We start from the raw sequence: 7087 nt of genomic DNA on the forward strand, positions 1-7087 counted from the left end.
CTGAGCTTTCTATCCTGTTCCATTGATCTATATTTCTGCTTTTGTCCCAGCATCATATTGTTTTGATGATTCTAGCTTTGTAGCATAGTCTGAAGTTAGGGAGCCTGATTCCTCCAACTCTGTTTTTCTTTCTCAATATTGCTTTGGCTATTTCGACTCTTTCATGTTTCTATACCAATTTTACTAGACAGGCGCTTTAACCAGCTAAGCCACGGAGCCTGTCCTTTCTATACCAATTTTAAAGTTTTGTTCTGGTTCTGTGAAAAATGCCATTGGTAATTTGCTAGGGATTGCACTGACTATGTAGATTGCCTTGGATAGTATAGTGATTTTCACAGTATTGATTCTTCCAATCCCAGAACTTGGTATGTCTTTCCATCTTTTTGTGTCATCTTTAATTTCTTTCATTAGTTTCTTATAGTTTTCACAGTACAGGTCTTTTGCCTCATTAAGTAGGTTTATTCCCTAGGTATTTTATTCTTTTTGATGTAATGGTAAATGGGATTGTTTCCTTAATTTCTCTTTCTGACTTTTTGTTGTTAGTCTATAGAAATACAACAGATTCCTGTGTATTAATTTTGTATCCTGCAACTTTACCAAATTCATTGATGAGTTCTGTAGTTTTCTGTCAGCATCTTTCGATTTTCTATGTATAGTATCATGTCATCTGCAAACTGTGACAGTTTTACTTCTTTTCCAATTTGAATTCCTTTTATTTCTTTTTCTTCTCTGATTGTTGTGGCTAGGACTTCCAAAATTATGTTGAATAAAAGTGCAAGAGTGCACATCCTTGTCTTATTCCTGATCTTAGAAGAAATTATTGCAGCTTTTCACTGTTGAGTATATTAGCTGTGGGTTTGTATATGTGGTCTCTATTATGTTGATGTATGCTCCCTCTATGCCCACTTTCTGGAGAGTTTTCGTAAATCATAAATGGATGTTGAATTTTATCAAAATTTTTTCTACATCTATTGAGATGATTGTGTGGCTTTTATTCTTCAGGTTTTTTTAATGTGCTGTATTACACTGGTTGATTTGTAAATATTGAAAAACCCTTGAATTCCTGGGATAAATCCTGCTTGATCATGGTATATGATCCTTTTAATGTATTATTGGATTTAGTTGCTATTATTTTGTTGAGGACTTTTGCCTCTGTTTTCATCAGTGACACTGGCCTGTAATTTTCTTTTTTTGTGTGGTATATTCATCAGGTTTTCATATCAGGGTGATGGTGGCCTCATAGAATGAGTTTGGAAATGTTCCTTCCTCTGCAGATTTTTGGAATAGTTTCAGAAGGAATAGGTGTTAACTATTCTCTAAATGTTTGATGGAATTTGCCTGTGAAGCCATCTGGTCCTAGACTTTTGTTTTTTGAGAGTTTTTAAACACCAGACACAATTTCAGTACTTGTAATCAGTCTGTTCATATTTTCTGTTTCTTCCAGGTTCAGTCTTGGGACATTGTATTTTTCTAAGAATTTGTCAATTTCTTCTAGGTTGTCCATTTTATTGGTTTCTTATGGTCCTTTGTATCTCTTGTGTCAGATGTAACTTCTTTTTCATTCCTAGTTTTACTGGTTTGTGCCTTCTTCCTTTTTTTCTTGATTAGTCTGGCTAAAGCTTTATCAATTTTGTTTATCTTTTCAAAGAACCAGCTTTTAGTTTCAGTGATATTTTCTACTGTCTTTTTAGTCTCTATTTCTGCTCTGATCTTTATGATTTATTTCCGCCTACTAACTTTGGGTTTTATTTATTCTTTTTTTTTTTTTTTATTCTTCTTTCTCTAGTTGCTTTAGGTATATGGTTAGATTGTTTGAGATTTTTCTTGTTTCCTAAGGTAAGCTTGTATCACTATAAACTTTGCGGTTAGAACTGCTTTTGCTGTGTCCCTTAATTTTTGGATTGCCATGTTTTCATTTTTGTCTCTAGGTATTTTTTAATTTACTGTTTGATTTCTTCAGTGATCCATTGGATGTTTAGTAGCGTATCATTTAGCTTCCGTGTGTTTGTGTTTTTTAGTTTTTTCCCTATAATTGATTTCTAATCTCACAACATTGTCAAAAAAGATGCTTGATACAATTTTAATTTTCTTAAATTTACCAACACTTTGCTTTGTGGCCCAGCATGTTCCCTACCCTGGGGAAAGTTCCATGTTGAAAGTTGAAAAGAATATATATTCTGCTGCTTTGGATGTAATACTCTATAAGTACCAATTAAGTCCACCTGGTCTAATATGTCATTTAAAGTTTGTGTTTCCTTCTTGGTTTTTTGTCTGGATGATCTGTACATTGATGTAAGTGAGGGTGTTAAAGTCCCCTACTATTATTATGTTACTGTCAATTTCTCCTTTTATGGCTGTTAGTATTTGCCTTATATCTTCAGGTGCTCTTGTGTTGGGTACATATATATTTACAATTGTTTTATCTTCTTCTTGGATTGATCCCTTGATCATTATGTAGTGTTTTTCTTTGTCTCTTATAACAGTCCTTATGTTAAAGTCTGTTTTTTGTTTTTTGTTTTTTTTTTTTTTTTGAATGACAGTTACTACTCCAGCTTTCTTTGGATTCTCATTTGCATGGAATACCTTTTTCCATCCCTTCACTTACAGGCTGTATGTGTCTCTAATCTGAAGTTGGTCTCTTGTAGACAACATATCTAGGTCTTGTTTTTAGCCAGTCTATGTCTTTTGGTCAGAGCATTTAATCCATTTACATTTAAAGTAATTATCAGGAATTTCCTGGTGGTCCAGTGGTTTGGACCTTGACACTTTCTCTGTCATGGGCCCAAGTGCAATCCCTGGTCAGGGAACTGATCTCACAAGCCATGTGGTGTGGCCAAAAAAATAAATTAAAGGAATTATTCATATATATGTTCCTATTGCCATTTTGTTAATTGTTTTGGATTTGTAGGTCTTTTTTCTTCTTTTACTCTTCTGTTCTCATCTCTTGTAATTTGATGACTATCTTTAGTGCTAGGTTTGGATTTCTTATTCTTTTTTGTGTGTATACGTATTATAGATTTTTTGTCTGCAATTACCATGAGGTTTTGATATAGCAGTCTATACACACACAGACACACACATATATATAATAGATAGTCATATTATATATGATTGTTTTAAGTTACTGTTCTCTTAATTTCAAATATCCTGCATTCATACTCTCCTCCTCTCATGATGGCTGGTTTTAATGTCATATTTGTGTGTGGATGATTTCCTACCTTTACTCTGTGTTTGCCTTTGATGGTGAGCTTTCCCATTTTCTAAGTTTCTTGTTTCTAGTTTTGGCCTTTTCTTTTCCACTTAGAGAAGTTCCTTTAGCATTTGTTGTAAGGCTGGTTTGGTGGCCCTGAATGCTTTTAGCTTTTGCTTGTCTGTAAAGCTTTTAATTTTTCCATCAAATCTGAACAAGAGCCTTACTGGCTCTTGAGGGCAAACTCTTCCAAAGAACCTAGAGCAGTCTCAGTTCACTTGCACAGAGAGGCGTTATGTGTTAAAGTCTGCTGATAGTGCCAGGAAAGTTAGCTGATAGAAGAGGATTTGGCAAGAACCTGTCTTTGGAGGTGCTGAATATTTACATCCCCCTAAGTTCATATGTTGAAGCCCTAGTTGCCCAATGTGATATTTGAAGGTGGGGCCTTTGGAAGATAATTAGTTTTCAATGAAGTCCTGAGAGTGGGGCCTCCATGATGAGATTAATGCCCTTATAAAAAGAAAAAGAAAACAGAGCTCTTTCTCTACCATATGATTAAATAGCACTAAGACAACCATCTCCAAGCCAAGAAATGGGCCCTCACCAAGATGATAACAGCACCTTGATCTTAGACTTCCCATCCTTCAGAACTATGAGAAAGAAATGTGTTATTTAAGCTCCCAAGCTTTTGGTATTTTGTTATAGCAACCCAGACTGACTAAGGGGGTCACTTTTTTTATTGAGCATTTCCAGATGTCTTGAATACTGTAAACAGACTATGCAGATCACAACCAAACCCTGTACTCACCTACATTTCATTAATAGCACATCCTCTGCCCTTCCAACACCACCTTCATTTGAAATCTGGCCCACTACTATGTTTTAATTTACCTTTGTTTTGGCAACCACTGTGCTTGTGCTCAAAACCTGTAGATCCTTCTGATGAAGGATATAGACCTAATTAGGCAAAAATCTATAATAAATTAAAATTTTAAATATAATGATTATTTCTGAACAAGCCATCAGAAAGTAATTGCTTGCCATCTGTCTTCTGTTGACCAACATTAAATGGTAAATAGCAATAACCCAGGCCAAAGACTCAATGCTGTGGTTATACATCCCCAGATGAGAGCCCACTCTGGACCTGAGCTCAGCTGGCATTATGAAAGCCATCCTCCAAGTATTGAAGGGAGTGAATGAGAAGAGGGGAAAGGTCATTTGTAATAACGTGCTTAGGTTGGACACTAATGCTGTCACCACATTTTCCTAGATTCTGTTATAATTACACTCATGGAACTCACCCAGATTTTCATGTTTGAATTATTTTTATACCAGTTAAGTTGCATTGCATTACTATTGCATGCACTTTTTTTGGTGTGCCTTTTTACATTTCTTTTTAAAATTTTGGTTTGTTTGCTTCAAGAAAAACCATATGAAATGTTGGAGACAATGGAACTATTAAGGCAGAATGTAGCAACCCTTGTCAATGACTGTCTTTGTGGGCTTGGGAATGGAGAAAGCAATGGGGCCCCAGTAGAGAATAATACAAATTTTCCATTGAGAAAAGGATACTTATGTGAACAGAAACAATCATCTGTAAAGGCCCTCTCCCAGGGGCAGCACCAGAGGAGACCTCAAGAGATTTCAATTCATAACCATAGCAAGGAAACATGGTTTGTGGATTCACACGTTATAAAAGCTACTTCTGTTGATTTTCTGTAAATGTCATGTGAAATAAATTACTCTATATCTTGAAGATTGTTTTGCAAGTAAAAAATGTTTAGGATGGCATTTTCCTCTAGAGGAATGAATTTATACTGAACTAAAAGCCTTGAACAGCTTTTTTATTTAACTTGGTTTTTTTTTTTTTTTTTCATGCAGCAAATGCAGTTTTGCAGACCACTATAATACATACTGTATATGTTTAGCTGTCCTTGTTGGAACATGATGGAAGTGATGAAGTTTATGGGCCCATGAGCACATGAGTCATTTACATGTTATAATGCAGACACCACTTCTTCCTCCATTTTAGTGTATATGAACATTTTTCTTTGGTTTCTAGCTGTAGCCATTGTCCCAAAAGCCTATTTCTTATTGCTACAATAATTTGTGGTAATTTTCTATAAAACCAAAATTTGGCATGCATCTATTTGGCTTTACATGGTAAGTATTCATGTAGCGACAAGTAATGAATTTTGTTTCACAATCTTTTATGGCTCTACTTCCCATGCTCAGCAGTGGGTAAAGCCAATGATAGTTGTCTCAACTCTAGTCTCTCAGAGGAAAAAAAAAGACTCTGAGAAGTGGCTTAGCTTCAGGTGCTTTATTTAGGAGGTCATCTCAGGAAACACAGTTGAGAGGGTGGAGAAAGTGAGAAAAGAAGATAAGAAAGGGGAATTTTAATGAAAGAGCTTCTACTATGGGCAATTGGAGCTTGATCCTGCTGATGAAAACTCTGAAGAATCTTGTAGAACTTGCCTCAGAATTGTACCACAATTTTTAGGTGGTGCTGGAGAAGATTCTTGTGAGTCTGTTGGACAGCAAGGAGATCAAACCAGTCAATCCTAAAAGAAATCAACCCTAAATATTCATTGGAAGGACTGAGGCTGAAGCTGAAGCTCCAATACTTTGGCCACCTGATGCAAAGATCCAACTCATTAGAAAAGACACTAGGAAAGATAGAAGGCAGGGGGAGAAGGGGATGACAGAGGACAGGATGCTTGGATGGCATCACCAATTCAATGGACGTGGGTTTGAGGAAGCTCCAGAAGATAGTGAAGGACAGGGAGGTCTGGCCTGCTGCAGTCCATGCGGTTGCAAAGAGTTGGACATGACTGCATGACTGAACAGCAACAACAAGGGATGGGGAAGCCGGAGTACTTCTGCCAAATCCCATTCTTATTGGCTGAGGATTGCTTCTGGGTCCTTATATCCCCCAGCATTTCTGAGCTGCCTTGCCAAAAAGTGTATAAGCTCCTGAGGTACCCTAGGAGGCCCTTGAGCAGATAAACAAAGGAAGCCCAGCATTTGTCCATGAAGACAATTCAGTATTGCTGCCTTCATCAGGCAACAGAGAAAGCAAGTATTTAAGTCACTCAAAAGACTGGTCAAGATAGTCCAAACCACTTTCCCAAAGCCTAAATGAAGTCATTTCTTAGGAAGCTACAGTAGTCAGAGAATTACGGTTCCTGATGGTTTCCTAAGCTTTCTCTGAAACTTTTCAAGTTCCGTTCTCTCTCTGCTTTGATTTCCCTTAGAAGGAAAATATGAGAATCTTTTCTAAAGACCTACCCCTTAGTTCAGTTCAGTTCAGTCGCTCAGTCGTGTCTGATTCTTTGCGATCCCATGGACTGCAGCACGTCACGCCTCCCTGTCCACCACCAACTCCTGGAGTTTACTCAAACTCATGTCCATTGAGTCAGTGATGTCATCTAACCATCTCATCCTCTGTCGTCCCCTTCTCCTGCCCTCAATCTTTCCCAGCATCACGGTCTTTTCCAATGAGTCAGTTCTTCGCATCAGGTGGCCAAAATATTGAAGTTTCAGCTTCAGCATCAGTCCTTCCAATGAACACCCAGGACCGATCTCCTTTAGGATGGACTGGTTGGATCTCCTTGCAGTCCAAGGGACTCTCAAGCGTCTTCTCCAATACCGCAGTTCAAAAGCATCAATTCTTCGGCACTCAGCTTTCTTTATAGTCCAACTCTCACTTTCATACATGACTACTGGTAAAAAACATAGCTTTGACTAGATGGACCTTTGTTGGCAAAGTAATGTCTCTGCTTTTCAATATGCTGTCTAGGTTGGTCATAACTTTTCTTCCAAGGAGTAAGAGTCTTTTAATTTCATGGCTGAAACCACCATCTGCAGTGATTTTGGAGCCCCAAAAAATAAAGT

This window comes from Dama dama, chromosome X, assembly GCF_033118175.1.
Source record: "Dama dama isolate Ldn47 chromosome X, ASM3311817v1, whole genome shotgun sequence".
NCBI classification, from domain to species: domain Eukaryota; kingdom Metazoa; phylum Chordata; class Mammalia; order Artiodactyla; family Cervidae; genus Dama; species Dama dama.